Source organism: Scyliorhinus torazame, chromosome 17 (genome assembly GCF_047496885.1).
Source record: "Scyliorhinus torazame isolate Kashiwa2021f chromosome 17, sScyTor2.1, whole genome shotgun sequence".
In the NCBI taxonomy this organism is placed as follows: domain Eukaryota; kingdom Metazoa; phylum Chordata; class Chondrichthyes; order Carcharhiniformes; family Scyliorhinidae; genus Scyliorhinus; species Scyliorhinus torazame.
Window position 1 is genome coordinate 161,691,412 of NC_092723.1, and position 18,083 is coordinate 161,709,494.

The 18,083-nt window shown below is 47.3% G+C and overlaps 1 long non-coding RNA gene across 1 annotated transcript in view; it reads right to left on the minus strand.

The window, feature by feature from the left end:
* Positions 1-449: 449 nt before the first annotated feature.
* LOC140393594 (uncharacterized) overlaps positions 450-18,083 on the minus strand; it is a 93,669-nt gene continuing 76,035 nt past the window's right edge. Inside the window, exon 3 of the long non-coding RNA XR_011935683.1 lies at positions 450-2,535. This is a non-coding gene — a long non-coding RNA (uncharacterized lncRNA). The remainder of the gene's footprint in view (positions 2,536-18,083) is intronic.

An 18,083-nucleotide genomic window follows, 5' to 3' on the forward strand; every position in this document is an offset into this window, starting at 1 on the left:
AATGGGGAGAAACTGAAAAAGAAATAAAAACCTTGGGAGGACATTCATTTTAACACTGAACCCTACCTGCCAAGGACAGGGGGAGGTTATCCCATTTCTGCAAGTTAGATTTAACCCCATGCACCAGACGAGCATAATTTAATTAATAAAGCGAGGCCCAATTGTGGACCATCCGGACTCCCAGATAATGAAAGCTAAATCTGGCAAGGTGAAAAGGCAAAATCCCCAGATTGGCTCCCCTCCCCGAGGGATTCACCAGAAACTATTTGTTCTTGTCCAAATTCAACATACCCGAGAAGGAGCCAAAGCTCCTAAGTAGCTTCATTATTTCATCCATGGCGGAGACTGGGTTCATGATATAAAGAAACAGATCACCTGCAACAAGGGCACCTTATGCACCCGTTCCCCCTTCCTGTCCCCCACTTTATCCCCCTCCATTCAGTGAAAGATCTTAACAATATGGCCAATGATTCGATGGACAACCCTGCCTCGTACCCCTATTTAACTGAAAGTAACCCAAACTCAAGGCATTTGTACAAACACATCTGGTGGGGGCCCTGAACAGAAGACAAATCCAAGAGAGAAACTTTGGCCCCAAACCAACCCTCCCAAGAATCTCAAAGAGACACACCTGCTCCATCCTATCAATCCTCTTTTCAGCGTCCATTGAGATAATCACCTCCGGTTAGGGCACTGGAGAGGGGGAAAGGGTGATTTTTAATAATCAACGTATACTGACAGCTACCAACCCTTGACAAAACCTGTCTGTTCCCCTCAGATCACCTATGGAAGGCAGGGCTCCAACCGCAGTGCCAGCACTTTAGCCAGCAATTTTGCATCAGCATTCAACAACAAGATAGGCCGATACAGCCCACTCCTGTAGGGTTCTTATCCTTCTTCAGAATCAGGGAAATAGAGGCCTGCGCCAATGTAACAGGTAATACCCCCTGGATAAGGAACCATTAAACATCTCCAATAACAGTGGGACCAACTGCCCCACAAATTTCTTGTAGAACCCGATGGGGGAACGATCTGAGCCCAGAACTTTAAACCAGTACACTTAATAATCTCCTCAGGACATTAACGGGGATTCAAACTCTTCCCTTCTCTCCCATTCCACCCCCGGGAAGGATAACCCATCCAAAAACTGCATTATGGGCGAACTCTTCTCCGAAGAGTTCTATTACCAAATTGATAGAGTTTTTCGAGGAGATCACAAAGATGATTGATGCAGGTAGGGCAGTGGATGTTGTCTATATGGACTTCAGTAAGGCCTTTGACAAGGTCCCTCATGGCAGACTGGTACAAAAGGTGAAGACACATGGGATCAGAGGTCAGCTGGGAAGATGGATACAGAACTGGCTAGGTCATAGAAGGCAGAGAGTAGCAATGGAAGAGTGCTTTTCTGATTGGAGGGCTGTGACTAGTGGTGTTCCGCAGGGATCAGTGCTGGGACCTTTGCTGTTCGTAGTATATATAAATGATTTGGAGGAAAATGTAACTGGTCTGATTAGTAAGTTTGTGGATGACACAAAGGTTGGTGGAATTGCGGATAGTGATGAGGACTGTCAGAGGATACAGCGGGATTTAGATTATTTGGGGACTTGGGAGGAGAGATGGCAGATGGAATTTAATCCGGACAAATGTGAGGTAATGCATTTTGGAAGGTCTAATACAGGTAGGGAATATACAGTGAATGGTAGAACCCTCAAGAGTATTGACAGTCAGAGAGATCTTGGTGTACAGGTCCACAATAAGAAGTCTTACAACACCAGGTTAAAGTCCAACAAGTTTGTTTCAAATCACTAGCTTTCGGAGCGTTGCTCCTTCCTCAGGTGAATGAAGAGGTATGTTCCAGAAACATATATATATAGACAAAGTCAAAGATGCAAGACAATGCTTTAAATGTGAATTGTCTCAAGCCAGGAAAGTTGGTAGGATTTCGCAACCCCAGGCCAGATGGTGGGGGATGAATGTAATGCAACATGAATCCAAGGTCCTGGTTGAAGCCGTACTCCTGTGTGCGGAACTTGGCTATAAGTTTCTGCTCGGTGATTTTGCTTTGTCGTGCGTCCTGAAGGTCGCCTTGGAGAACGCTTACCCGGAGATCAGAGGCTGAATGAGCTTGACTGCGGAAGTGTTCCCCGACTGGAAGGGAACATTCCTGGCTGGCAATTGTCGTGCGATGTCCATTCATCCGTTGTTGCAGCGTCTGCATGGTCTCGCCAATGTACCACGCTTTGGGACATCCTTTCCTGCAGCGCATGAGGTAGACAACGTTGGCCGAGTCGCACGAGTATGTATCGCGTACCTGGTGGGTGGTGTTCTCACGTGTAATGGTGGTACCCATGTTGATGATCTGGCACGTCTTGAAGAGATTGCCATGGCAGGGTTGTGTGGTGTCGTGGGCACTGTTCTGAAGGCTGGATAGTTGTTGCATCAATGGTTTGTTTGAGGTTGCGCGGTTGTTTGAAGGCAAGTAGTGGGGTGTGGGGATGACCTATCCACCACAAAGAAGCCAATCTGAGATTAAACCTGATGCACATGGGAGAAAAAAGAAAAATCCTTATCACAAAGATGCAAAAACCGCCACGGATCTGCCCCTCTCCCCCATCTGCTCCATAACAGCCAATAATGCGTTTGCCACTCCAGATGGGATCAAGACATCGGTCCAACCAAGGGTCCAAAACACAATTTAAGTCCCCCCCCCCCAAAATGAGCTGGTGTGAGTCCAAGTCAGGAAGAGAAGCCAGAAGCTTGTTAATAAAAGCCGTGTCATCCCAAGTATCACAACCAAGAAGGGGCAGCACGGTAGCACAGTGGTTAGCACTGTGGCTTCACAGCGCCAGGGTCTCAGGTTCAATTCCCTGCTGGGTCACTCTCTGTGCGGCGTCTGCACGTTCTCCCCGTGTCTGCGTGGATTTCCTCCGGGTGCTCCGGTGTCCTCCCACAGTCCAAAGACGTGGATTGGACATGATAAATTACCCTTAGTGACCAAAATAGGTTAGGAGGGGTAATTGTGTTATGGTGATAGGGTTTAAGTGGGTCGGTGCAGACTCGATGGGCTGAATGGCCTCCTTCTGCACTGTATGTTCTATGTTCTATAAGGGAACAAACAAGTAATGGTCTGTCCCATTGCCACCGAACTGGAGGACGAGGGTAGCAGTGGGGATCAATTGGAGGGAGACATGGGTGAGGCCCACATTCAATTCCTTACTACCTGGAGAACCAATACAGAAAAGCTAGCCATGCTAGACTGCCTGTTTTCCCACTGAAGTGCAGAACAGCGAGCAGACCTGATAAGGCTGCTCTCTGTGTTTAAGGGCTGAAGGAGAGATGAGTCAGGCTGTACCACCCCAGCCCTACATGATGCAGATGTGGGAAAAGCCTCTCCTACAAGACAACATCCCTATCATTTAGGCCCAGAAAAGCTGTCCCAGGTCCAGGAGGAGATTACATGCTGGAGCACCTATAAAAAGATCCTAGCAACAGTAGCTGGAGTTCGCCAGTTGTGCTTGTGCTCAAACCAGATGGCTGCACAAGATTCTCCTTCGATTATCGAAAAGTTAATGCAGTGACTCCAGCTGACTCCTACCCGATACCCGAGCTGGAACACTGCATAGATTGGATAGGTAAAGCAGCCTATATCACAAATATAGATTTACTCAAGAGATACTGGCATGTTCTCTTGACGGGCCATATGAAGGAAATCTCCACCTTCGTAACTATAGACTGGTTATATCAGTGTTGAGTTATGTCCTTTGGGCTCTGAGATGTCCCAGCTACCTTCCAGAGGCTGGTGAACAGGGTAGTGGCAGGTTTAAAGAACAAAAAATAATACAGCACAGGAACAGGCCCTTCAGCTCTCCAAGCCTACGCCGATCACGTGTCCTGGCCAGACCAACCACCTGTATCCTTCTATACCCCGTCTGTTCATGTGCCTATCCAGATAAGTCTTAAAGGTCACTAACGTATCTGCCTCAACCACCTCACTTGGCAGTGCATTCCAGGCCACCACCACCCTCTGTGTAAAAAACTTCCCCCACACATCCCCACTGAATCTTTCCCCTCTCACCTTGAACTTGTGCCCTCTTGTAATTGTCATTTCCGCCCTGGGAAAAAGCCTCTAACTGTTCACCCTATCTATACTCCTAATAATTTTATAAACTTCTATCAGGTTGCCCTTCAACCTCCGTCTCTCTAGGGAGAACAATCCCAGTTTATTCAATCTCTCCTCATAGCTAATACCCTCTAAACCAGGCAACATCCTGGTACATCTTTTCTGTACTCTCTCCAAAACCTCCACGTCCTTCTGGTGATGCAGTGACCAGAATTGGACACAGTATTCCAAATCTGGCCTAATCAACGTTCTATATTGTCATGGGAGTGTTCCTTTAAGAAATGTTTTGTCTTATCAAATGGCTTCAGTGATGTCATTGTGTGGGTGGAGCTGGGCTGTGGCTCTGAGTTTTTTTGCTTTCGTTTTGACTTTTGGCTGCTGTATTCAGACAAACAAGTATCTTGAAGTGTCTCTCTCTACCTTAATTTAAAAGCTGTCTCCAACTTAAAAGAAATAACTGCTTTCTGGAAGGAATTCAAACCATTGTTTTGAAAAGAAAACAAGAACATCTATACAAGGTTTTGAGTGCTGTGTGCCGGGCCACACCTTTGAAAGGGGTTTATGGGATGTTGTTATTAAATTGAAACAGCTTAGGGGAATTCATTAAGGGTTATTTATAGAGCACTGTAGTTGTGTGGGGCACTATTTTTGTAATTGATAAAAATGCTTACTGTGTGTGTTTATAACAATGTTAATATATTACAAAGAGCAGAGGTCCCAGAACTGATCCCTGCGGAACCACCACTAGTATCCAATTATCCAATAGCGTACTGGACAACCTTCTAGTGTACAGCGACATCTGGGAAACCTACGTAGAGCAACTGGAAGACCCTTTCCAGGGAGCAGTGAACTGCCCTAATGGTCAATCTCACAAACAGTGAGTTTGCTAAGGCTAATGTGACCTTATTTAATGGGTCATGAGCAGTTACTAGCCAGGGCAGACAAGGTACAAGGCGTAGCCCAGTTCCCCATTCACTATGAAACAGGAAATCATGTGTGGGTTCGAGGGCAGCACGGTGGTACAGTGGTTAGCACTGCTGCCTCACGGCGCCGAGGTCCCAGGTTCAATCCCGGCCCCGGGCCACTGTCCGTGTGGAGCGTGCACATTCTCCCCGTGTCTGCGTGGGTCTCACCCCCAGAAACCCAAAGATGTGCAGGGTAGGTGGATTGACCACGCTAAATTGCCGCTTCATTGGAAAAAATGAATCGGATACTCTAAATTTTTTTTAAATGTGTGGGTTCTAACACAAATTTATCCAAACTTTAGCACAGTAGCCACCTCACTGACAGACCAACTACAGAAAAAAGCTGAGGTCGTATGAACTGAGAAATGCCAGGCAGCTTTTGATAAGCTGAAGGCCATTTTGATATGCGAGCCTGCACTTATGGCCCTGGACTTTAACCACGCATTTAAAGTAGTCATTGATGTGTGTGAGATCGTGTAGAGGCTGTTCCCCTAGGAGGACAAATCCGAAATAGAGAGACCAATCGCGTACTTCTCTAAAAGAAAAACAGGTATCAGAGACAGTACTACACAGTAGAGAAGCAAACCCTAAGTCGATTACTGACTCTCAAACACGTTGTGATATATGTCAGAAATGTATGCAGCGAGGTTACAGTCTATACCAACCAGAATCCATTAACCTTTGTGGAAAAGGTTGTGGCCCAGGATGCCAGGTTATTCCTTTGGAGTTTTGTTACTTCTGTTTGATGTTTTATCATTTTCTTTTCTTTCAGGAATTAAATGAGAATGAATCTTACTTCATTCTGGCGAAGAGGAGAAGTGTCATAACAATGAAGGTGAAACACTGCACTTTGTCCGGAAATATTGAACTTGAACCTGTGAGTTTTAAAAAAATCGACATACAAGGCAAAGATGACTGAGGATGCAAAGTCTGAGTTGCTGATGGGCGATACTCTGAGAGACAATAGAACCTCAGCCTCTGTATACTTCTAAAGTATACAGAAACAAATTCTCATCTCAGGTGCAGACTGTAGCGCACAAAGACTCCGTGAGACGAATAGAGTGAAGTCGATGAGGCTTTATTAAGCGTGTCTGTTCCCCCGCCAGTGAACGCGGCAGCAGCCTTCAAGCACTGGCAGACTTGTTTTGAGGCCTACCTCAGAACGGCCACCGGCCGGGTCACAGAAGACCAAAAACTACAGGTCCTGCACTCGAGGTTAAGCACGGAGCACGGAGTCTTTGTGCGCTGGGATAGGTGGTCAAAGAACAGCGTCTTACCGTGTCGGGGTGGATAAAGCTCTCCGTGCTCCCGGAGTCGACTAGGCATGGTGTCTCGTGGCCGTTTATTAGCACCGTTGTCGTCGTCGTCTGGAGTGTCCGGGGCCGAGCTTGATCGAGCGTAATTGAAGCGAGATGTGGTTGTAGTAGTGGAGTGGGGTCCGTTGTTGCCATCCAAGATGGCGTCGGGGATGAACAAAATGGCTGCCCCCATACATCGCACATGGCTGGGGGGTCACAAGATGGCGGCGGGGGTGGACAAAATGGCCACCCCCACACGTCGTACAGGTCTGGGGTGGTCCAAGATGGCGGCACCCTTCCTCCCCTCGTGGTGGCCGGGACCCAAAATGGCGGCGTCTGCGGGTCGCACATGGGGCGCTGGGGGGGTTGGGGAGCGTTAGGACCGCGCGGGGCTCCCTCATCTCTGGGGACAGCGGTGTTCGGGACCCAAGTTGGTAGCGCCGGCGGGTCAGACGTGGGGCGCGGGGGGGGGGGGGTTGGGGGGGCGTTAGAGACGCGCAGAACTCCCTCTTCTCCGGGGAGAGCGGTGGTCGGGACCCAAAGTGGAAGCGCCGGCGGGTCATACGTGGGTGGGGGGGGGGGGGGGGGTTGGGGAGCGTAAGCATCGTGCAGGGCTCCCTGTTCTCCCGGGACCGCGGTGGTCGGGACTCAGAGCGGCTGCGCCTGCGGGTCGTACATGGGGCGCTGGGGGGGTTGGGGAGCGTAAATGGCTTGCAGGGCTCCCTGTTCTCCCGGGACAGCGGCGACCTCGCGGGACCGGCACACAACCGCGAAATGGCCCTTTTTCCCGCAGCTCTTGCAGATTGCTGCGCGGGCCGGGCAGCGCTGCCGGGGGTGTTTTGCCTGGCCGCAGAAATAGCAGCGGGCGCCCCCGGTGCGACTTGGCGTTTGGACCGCGCAAGCCTGTGGGGTGTCCGGGGGGGGTGGGTTTGTCGCGACGGGTACGTACGGAGCCCAATGGGCTGCCGCGCAGTCGGGGCCATAGGCGCGGGTATTACGCGCGGCCACGTCTAGGGAGGCTGCTAGGGCCCGGGCCTCTGAGAGTCCTAGCGACTCTCTTTCTAGAAGTCTTTGGCGGATTTGGGAGGAATTCATACCTGCCACAAAAGCATCGCGCATTAACATGTCCGTGTGTTCATTTGCGTTCACCGAAGGGCAGCTGCAGGCTCGTCCCAAAATCAGCAGCGCGGCGTAGAATTCGTCCATCGATTCTCCGGGACCTTGACGTCTCGTCGCGAGCTGGTAGCGAGCGTAGATTTGGTTAACTGGGCGGACATAGAGACTTTTCAGTGCTGCGAACGCCGTCTGGAAATCCTCCGCGTCTTCGATGAGGGAGAAAATCTCCGTGCTCACCCTCGAGTGCAGGACCTGTAGTTTTTGGTCTTCTGTGACCCGGCCGGTGGCCGTTCTGAGGTAGGCCTCGAAACAAGTCCGCCAGTGCTTGAAGGCTGCTGCCGCGTTCACTGCGTGGGGGCTGATCCTCAGGCATTCCGGGATGATCCTGAGCTCCATAGTCCTTTTTAGGCACGCTTAATAAATTGTAGCACACAAAGACTCCGTGAGACGAATAGAGTGAAGCCGATGAGGCTTTATTAAGCGTGTCTGTTCCCCCGCAGCTCGATAGTAGAATGGCCTGCGGGGGAGGACACCGGCTTCTTATACTCCGCCTTCAGGGCGGAGCTAGAGGTCAACGGCCAACCAGGACCCGGGATCTGTCAGCCAATGACATTAGGGCTTCCAGTCCCACATGACCCCTAATACATACTACCACACAGACAATGGAACATAACGGGAGATGAATATAATCTCATCAAGAGCTATCCTGTGCGTAATGTCCAGATGGATTTGTGGATTTTGTCTTCTAGGAGCACTGGCAAATGAAAGGTTAAAACCCTCAAAACCTCAAAGACATTTGAAGACTAAACATGGCGAGTTCAAGGACAAACCTCTTTGTTCTTTTCAACGGATGCAGTGGGACCGTAAATCATCAGCTGACGTTATTATCAGAAATGTAACATTGAAAAACAAAGCAAGTGCGATCGTGAGGACCAAGCATGCTCACCTGTCACATTAAAGGTAAGTGAAAATGGTGGGTCGCAGTCGGCCAGTATGGTTTGCAAAGGTAGGTCAGCGTGAGACGCAAAGGTCGGCCGGTGTAGGTCACGAAGGTCAGCCGGCGTGGGTTGCGGTCACCACTATGCTGGTTGGTGACCTTCGCATTAACCATCATTTTTGGATTTATAGAGTCATAGAGTCATAAAGGTTTACAGAATGGAAACAGGCCCCTCGGCCCAACTTGTCCATGCCGCCTAGTTTTTACCACTGGCTAGTCCCAATTGCCTGCATTTGGCCCATATCCCTCAAGACCCATCTTACCCATATAACTGTCTAAATGCTTTTTAAAAGACAAAATTGTAACAGCCTCATCTACTGCTTTTGGCAGCTCGTTCAGATACTCCCCACCCTCTCTGGAAAACAATTGCCCCTCTGGACTCTTTTGTATCTCTCCCCTCTCACCTTAAACCTATGCCCTCTAGTTTGAGACTCCCCTACCTTTGGGAAAAGATGTTAACTATCTACGTTATCTATGCCCCTCATTATTTTGTAGATCTCTAAAAGATCATCCCTAAGCCTCCTACACTCCAGGGAAAAAGTCACAGTCTATCCAGCCTCTCCTTATAACTCAAAGGTCCCAGTAGTATCCTAGTAAATCTTTTTTGCACTCTCTAGTTTAATAATATCCTTCCTATAATAGGGTGACCTGAACTGTACACAGTATTCCAAATGTGACCTTACTAATGTACAAATTGTACATTAGTACAACTTGTACACTCTTGTACAACTTCAACAAGACACCCCAACTCTTGTATTTAATTCTCTGACCAATGAAACCAAGCATGCTAAATGCCCTTTCACCACCCCATTTCCACCTGCGACTGCACTTTCAAGGAGCTATGAACCTGTACCCCCAGATCTCTTTGTTCTATAACTCTCTCCAACACCCTATCATGAACCGATTGGTCCTGCCCCGATTCAATCTCCCAAAATGCATCACCTCACATTAATCTAAATTAAACTCCATCTGCCATTCATCGGCCACTTGCCCAATTTATCAAGATCCCCATTGCAATCCTAGATAACCTTCTTCACTGTCCACTATGCCACCAACCTTGGTGTCATCTGCAAACTTACTAACCATGCCTCCTCAATTCTCATCCAAATCATTAATATAAATAACAAATAACAGCGGACTTAGCACTGATCCCTTTTTTTTCTTTTTAAATTTAGAATTCCCAATTCATTTTTACCAATCAAGGGGCAATTTAGCGTGGCCAATCCACCTACCCTATACATCTTTTTGGGTTGTGGGGGCAAAAACCACGCAAACACAGGGAGAATGTGCAAACTCCACACGGAGATTGACCCAGAGCCAGGATCGAACCTGGGACCTCGGCGCCGTGAGGCAGCAGTGCTAACCAGTGCGCCACCATGCTGCCCATGAGCACTGATCCCTGCGATACACCGCTGGTCACAGGCCTCCAGTTTGAAAAACAACCTTCTACAACCACCCTTTGTCTTCTGTCGTCAAGCCATTTTTGTATCCAATTTGCTATCTCACCCTGGATCCCGTGAGATTTAATTTTATGCAACAACCTACCATGTGGTACCTTGTAAAGGCCTTGCTAAAGTCCATGTAGACAATGTCGACTGCACTGCCGTCATCTACCTTCTTGGTTACTCTTTCAAAAAATTCAATCAAATTCGTGAGACCTGATTTTCCACTCACAAAGCCATGCTGACTATCCGTAATCAGTCCTTGCCTCTCTAAATGCCTGCAGATCCTGTCTCTCAGAATACCTTCTAACAACTTACCCAGCACAGACTTTAGGCTCACCGGTCTGTAGTTCACAGGCTTTTCCCTGCGGTCCTTCTTAAACAAAGGCACAACATTTGCTACCCTTCAATCTTCATGCACCTCACCTGTGGCTGTCAGCGATTCAAATATCTCTGTTAGGGGACCTACAATTTCCTCCCTAGCTTCCCATAACATCCTGGGATACATTCCATCAGGTCCAGCACCTGCTTCTCTCTGATATGTACACTCCTCAAGCCATCACTATTTATTTCCCCAAGTTCCCTAACATCCATGCCTTTCCCAACAGTAAATACCAATGAGAAATATTCATTTAGGATCTCACCCATCTCTTGTGGATCCGCACATAGATGACCTTGTAGATCCTTAAGAGGCCCTACTCTCTCCCTAGTTATTCTTTTGCCCCTTCTGTATTTGTGGGAGCTCTTTGGATTCTCCTTTTCCTTATCTGCCAAAGCAATCTCATGTCCACTTTTTGTCCTCCTGATTTCTCTCTTAACTCTACTCCGACAACCTCTATACCCTTCAAGGAATCCACTTAATCCCAGCTGCCTATGAATGTCATATGCTTCCTTCTTCTTTTTGACCAGGGCCTCAATATCCCGAGTTATCCAGGGTTCCCTACTTCTACCAACCTTGCCCTACACTGTAAAAGGAATGTGCTTACGCCTGAACCCTGGTTAACACACTTTTGAAAGCCTTCCACTTACCAGCCGTCCCTTTGCCTGCCAGCAGACTCCCCCAATCAACTTTTGAAAGTTATTTTCTAATATCATCAAAATTGGCCTTGCCCCATTTTAGAATTTTAACTTTTGGGCCAGACCTATCATTCTCCACAGCTGTGTTAAAACTAATGGAATTATGATCCTGGTCCCAAAGTGATCCCTCACTAACACTTCTGTCACCTGCCCTTCCTTATTTCCCAAGAGGAGGTCAAGTTTTGCCCCTTCTCCAGTCGGGCCACCAACATACTGAATGAGAAATTCCTCCTAAATACACTCAATAAATTTCTCTCCATCCAAGCCCCTAATGCTATGGTGGTCGCAGTCAATGTTGTGAAAGTTAAAGTTCCCAACTATTACCACCCTATTTTTCTTGCAGGTGGTTCTACAGCCAGATGCCCTTCCTGCCACTAACCGCCCCCACCCCCCACCCCCATTTATCTGGCCTGATGAACAGCACTGATGCACACTGGCCTGCGAGTGGCTACGTTCTTTCATAGCCAACACATCCCAGAGTGGGACTTGAACCTGGAGCCTTCCAATGAAGAGAAAAGAAAGCTACCCACTGAAACGGTCCAGCTGCAACATTACAGCATTGTCCACACTTCAAGAAGTATCCCATTAGCTGTAAAGCCCATAGGTGCTATATAAATGCGAGTCTTTCTTTAAAATGTTTTGGCACCTTCTGAAATCGTGAAAGACTAGATTTAAATGCAGTTGAACCTGTCTTTTGTCAGAAAACAACCCCAATTTTTATGCTCTGTTGAGTGCCGATGCAGAAGCGTTACAAGGCTGTGTGCGTGTGTGTTACTTTTTGAGGGGGGCGCAGGTGGAGATTGTACAGGGGAATGGCACTAACCAGACTTCTGGGGGCACAACTGTCCCCATGGCCTTCATGTCTGGGGGATAATTCTAACACATGATGAGACATCCACTTTGCGCCCCAATTTCCTGCTGTTTCCCCGGCAGATTGGTAAGTGAGAAACTGAGCTTTGATGTCTCCCTCACCTGATGCTGACATCCTTGCCTTAGCAAGACTTTTTAAAAATGATTATGCAGCGTACACGTTTATCCCAAGCTGTGCGAACGCTTCTTTCTTTATTTAGGTCTTGCATCAGAGTTATCTTCGGTTTGGGCAGCTCGGCTCGCTGCTGGCTTTTCTTTCTGCTATGGCAGGAAATTCCAAACTGGGAAAGCCTATCCGATGTCACACTGCTGAGTAGGATTCCCCTGGCTGTCCAGTCTTCTGGTCTGTACTCAGCTCAGCTCAATCCAGCCATGACCATATCAGAGCCAACAGCCATATAATGGAGATGACTACGCGATGGATCAGAAATCCAGATTGCACAGCTCTATCACTCAGTATGCCTATGTGTGTGTATCTCAAACACATTTCCCGTAATTTGCTCAGAGTGGCAATCTCCGTCAGATTGCCACTCCTGCCGGGCATACCTTCGCTGGGATTCCGAAGCCCGTCATGCCCAACCTTCTTCACTCAGGCTGGGTGTGACAGGGCAGCGAAGCGAGCCCCCGGCAGCATCGTCGTAGATAACTGGGGTGCAGAGAGGTAAGTCACTCCCCATTTTTACAGCAGTAGCTGTAACGTGGGGGGATCAGTCTGGGAGTGGGGTGGGGGTTAAGACTGGAGGGGAGCTTCAGTCTGGGAGGGGGGGTCTGATCAGAGATGGGGAGGGGGAGGGGAGGGTGCAGTCCAGGAGAGGACAGGTTGGATGGTGAGGGGGTTCAGTCTGGGGAGGGGGCGACACCGGAAGTGGGGGGGCAGTCTGGGAGAGGTGGGGGTGGACTAGAAGGGGGATCCATTTAGGAGTTGTGGGGGGGGGGGGGGAGGAGGGTCCAGGAGAGGGATATCAGTCTGTGGGTGTTGGGCATCAGTCCAGAAGGGGAGGGGTCTGTTCAGGAGAAGGAGGGTCAGATGGGGGGTGGGCGACGGGGACGGACCAGATCGCACTAGGAGTGGGGGTTGGACCAAGTCGGAGTGGGGGGTCAGACTGGGCCACACGTGGGTGGGGATGGTGGGCAGGGGGGGATGGGAGTCATTTCAGGCCAGAGGAGGGATTGTTGGGTTGGGTCAGGCCAGGATGGTGTGGTGGTGGGTTCCCTGGAGGGGTTGTGTGTATGGGAGTTGTCCTGTGCAAGGTTGGGTCTGGGTTCTTTAAAATAGTTACTCTGGCATCAGAAGTGACTTTTTATCCCTCTAACTCTTTCAGAATAACTATCAGGGAAAAACTGACCGAACTATCCAATGGTAGCAATTTAAATTGCTTCGGTCGGATGGTTCGCAGCCCAGTGCAATTGTCCAGAGGACAGTTTCTGGGCAATTGTGGGGCAAATCCTTATGTGGGAACTTCCTAGAGGGATTTCCCAGCAAATAATTGGGGGACCCCCTAAATGCAATGCTGGGGAAGCAGAACGTTATGGGTCTATATATTCTCACTGTGCTAGGCCAAGATTGTAATTGGCATCTGTTCCGGATAAAAATATTGACATGTATGTCTTGCTGGTTGCAGACGATCCCGAGCTAATTGGGAACCCGTTTCCACTTAATCAAACGCAACGTGCAAGGGTGAGCTGATAGGTTGCAAATACTGGCATCTGGTTCCTGGCAGGACAGTTGCCTCATTATGGGAGTTCCTGCTCCCGCCCGTCTCTTTTTTGTCTATTTTCCACTCAGATTCCACTAAATTAGCAGGGTTTTGCAATTAGCACCATACAATGATTGATTCTGTTTAATCTGACTGGCCAGCTGCAGGCAGTTTCCAGTGGTGTTCCCTGGCATCAATGGTCTAATTCTAGGCATTAATACCACCCCTGACCACCCTCCCCCCCCGCCCCTCCCACACTCCAAGAAGCATTTTCCAATTTGTTTACACAAACTGGTGATGTCATTCTGGCAAGAATGAGGATGAGATTAGGGTTGGGATGAGATTAGGATGATGGATGGTGAGCCCAAATCCAATTCATCCCAGAATAACAATCACACCTTACTCTGTGACACAGCTGTTACTCCGTCACAGTAATGCAAGGCAATGCAGCTAAATTGATGTTCATGCACCATTTTGTATCGGGCAAGATAATCGCTTCGACTGAGTTCTAGTTTATCCCAAATGTCCACTTTTTGGGGATCTGGCTCCGAAATGCCATTTGGTCTGGATCCCAATGTGCTTACATAATAATGGCAACATTTGCTGGTTGAGCCTGAAATCTATTTTCCACTACTCAAAATTTGTGTCATTGCAAAGTAGGAACCTAATGTAATTACACAATTGTAGGAGTTATTTGGCTGAATTTACTACACAGATCTTGTCTGATCAAACAAGAGTTGAAATATTACCAGGACTAGTTGGGAAAAGAGAGGCATTTTCAGGATGGAAACCTGTAACTAGTGGAGTACCACAGAGCTCAGTGCTGGGGCCACAATTATTTGCAATATATATTAATGACTTGGACGAGGGAAGTGAATGTACTATTGCCAAGTTTGCGGATGACAGAAAAATAAATGGGAAGTGGTGAGGATGATATAGCGAGTCTACAGGGATATGGACAGGTAAGGTGAGTGGGCAAAAACATTGTAAGTGGAATATAATGAGCGAAAATGTGAAGTTAATGCACTTTGGTAAGAAGAATAAAAGCTGAATATTATTTAAATGGAGAAAGACTGCAGAAAGCTGCAGCACAGAGGGATGTGGGGGTCCTTGTGCATAAATCACAAAATGCCAGCATTATTGTTCAGCAGGTAATAGGGAAGGCAATTGGAATGTTGACCTTTATTTCAATGGGAATGGAGTAAAAACTGGGAAGTCTTGCTAAAACTATACAAGGCACTAGTTAGACCATACTTGGAATAATGTGAACAGTTTTGGTCCCCTTATCTAAGCAAAGATATACTGGCATTGGAGGCAGTCCAGAGAAGGTTCACGAGGTTGATCCCGGGTATGGAGGGATTTTGTTAAGAGCACTGGTTTAGTAGATTGGGCCAGTACTCATTGGAGTTTAGAAGGAGAGGTGATCTTATCGAGACATATATGATTCTCAGGGGGCTTGACAGGGTAGCTGCTGAGAGGCTGTTTCCCTACGTGGGAGAATCTAGGGCCAAAAGGCATCATATCAGAGTAAGGGGTCTCCCATTTAAGACAGAGATGAGGAGGAATTTATTTTCTCAGACGGTAATGAATCTGTGGAATTCTTAGCATAGAGACTGGATCATTAAGTATGTTCAAGGCTGAGAATTTTAATCAAGGGTTATGGGGATAAGGTGGGAAAGTGGAGTTAAGGATTATCACATCAGATCAGTCATGATCTCTTTGAATGGGAAAACAGACTCGATGGGCCAAATTACCTATTTCTGCTCCTAATAATAATCTTTATCGTCACAAGTAGGCTTACATTAACACTGCAACAAAGGTACTGTGAAAAGCCCCTAGTCGCCACATTCCGGCGCCTGTTCGGGTACACGGAGGGAGAATTCAGAATGTCCAAATTACTTAATAGCAGGTCTTTCGAGACTTGTGGGAGGAAACCGGAGCACCCGGAGGAAACCCACGCAGACAAGGGGAGAACGTGCAGACTCTGCACAGACAGTGATCCAAGCAGGGAATCGAACCTGGGACCCTGGCACTATGAAGTCATAGTGCTAACCACTGTGCTACCATGCTGCCCATATGTCTCATGGTCTTATAGTGGAGCAATGGAGAAATTTGTGGTTAAACTTGTGAGTTTTCCCTTATTTCTGGAGGAACATTATGCACTACTGTGGGCCTGTATTGGTACCCTCTTGCTGAACCTGATTGTTATCTTACTTTAGAATGTTCTAATAATCCCCTTCCCAGTTCAGAGAATTACTCTTCTTCTCACCTACTTTATGCTGGCACCCCAACTTCAGCCCAAATTGCTCCTGCACTTCTCCCACCCCAGTTCACACACACTTCTTTTTCCCCCCTAGCCACACATGGGCACACTTTCCCTGCTTCCCAAGTCACACAAGTAATTTTCTTCGGCTCCTCTAGGACACATAAACACTCATTCTCTGCTCCCCAATCACACTGACATTCTTCTCCTGCTCCCCAATTCCATCCCAGCATTTTCCCGCTACTTCCCCAATTCATATTGGCATTTTTTCTCCAACTTCAATCTGCACTGACACATTTCTGCTCCACCAGAATTTTCCCACACCTCCCTCCAGTTCATGTTTGTATTTCTCCTTCTTCCCAATGTTGGCCAGGTCAACATTATCTAATGCTATTTCAATGCTGTACGATTACCTTCTATATAAAATAACATCCGTCTATTTAGCTTTAATAAAAATGTTATTGCAGACAGGAGGAGGGTTAATTTAAACGACACCAATTTCTCCTCTCACCACCCATCCGTAAACCAATAGGTGGTTCTGATTTGTTTCTTCCTTCACAAGTGGTGGTGTATTTCTCAACCCCTCAGTTTTGGTGTGATCCAATTTTCTATTAATAATCTCACCACAAACTCAAGATAGGGTGAGTTCAATGGGTTAGTTTATTTGCACAGGGTGAATTCAATGGGTTAGTTTATTTGCACAGGGTGAGTTCAATGGGTTAGTTTATCTGCACAGGGTGAATTCAATGGGTTAGTTTATTTGCATTCTCACAACAAGGGAGGAGGGGCACAATATTGCCTCCTTTGCATTCATGCAGTAAAAGAGGGATAGAGAAAAATAAATATTTACATTGCAGAGACCACAAGAGAAAATTAATATTGTTTCATGTGGGTTCCGGAATTCAGAATCAAAGTCCAATGAGGTATTCCTTCACAGAGGTTGGTGAGCTGAGACCTGATGCTGGATAATTCGCTTTTTTGGTGGTGTTGAATTCACACAATGAGTTAGGCATACAGAGGTGAATCAGTTTTGTAGGTATCAGTACAGAATCTCCAGCAGACACAGTGTAGGTGGGGCCAGATGCCCAATAGCCTTATCTGGGCGACTGCTTGCAGGCTGGTAAAATGCAGACTGACTTTGTAAGTCCGCAAGACGATACCACTGGTTCCACAAACCAGAGGTCCATGTCACATGACTCCCATCCCTCAACACTGCCTTTGACAAAGGTCATATATCCCTCATCTGGGTCCTCCAGATTGTTAAATGTCTCAACTATTAAGAATTGAAAGGAAGGTAGCGGGGCTCTGTCTTCGCAGGTGAGCAGACTTCTGTTGGCCAATCTGGTTATGAAACGCATATGGCCTTTGTATGGCTCTCTTTGAATTTGGTCTGTGCAGCCCACAGGAGGGGTCATTAGTGGCTCTTCAGAGATAACGATGTGTGAGTTTCTCTGAGACTGCCAGGTAGATTCTTTTGCTTAAGCATCACAGACAGACATAGATTCAGCCATTTTAGGTCTTTGTCCAGTTTTACCTTTTTCGAGACGGTAATGAACATATCTCTATATATTTTATTTAAAAAAATATACAGGGTGAGGTCTTACTCCCTCACAATGTCATTAATGTTTATGTTCTTAGCTTCTCCTCTCAATGCATTGGAAGTTATAGCTAGTTCTTTCTCATTTAATTATGTTTGTTTCCCAGGTTGGCTGGCTTTTCAGTATATTGACACAGTATCTGGGTCAAAGAGTACTCCTTCAATGCCAACTTTCTCTCATGCTAGCTGCTGCCTGGCAACTGTATTTTAATTAACCTGATAAACACACTCAGTAACAGCTTTCAAATCATGAATTTTCTGCACGGTCTACAATATCATTCAGATGATCAGCATTCATTCCTTGAGAATTTGCTTATGAAACATTTTAGTGATAGCCACAATTTCAAACATTGCTTCGCTTGACACTCACTCTCAGGAATGTTGTAACACTTTGCACCACAGAGGGAGGGATTGGGCTGTGTTATCAAATCTTCATACGTTGAGCTTTCAATTCCACATGAGCCACTGGGGTAGATTTTGAGCGTATGCTAGGTACATCCCATGATAAAAAGAGAAAGACTGCAGAACTAAACCTACACTTTGTATAGTATTGAAGGAACACAGTCACTTGATCTAATGCTATTGGGATAGTCCCACCTGTACACTTTACCTTTTTTTGGCCATTGTATTGCAAGAACAAC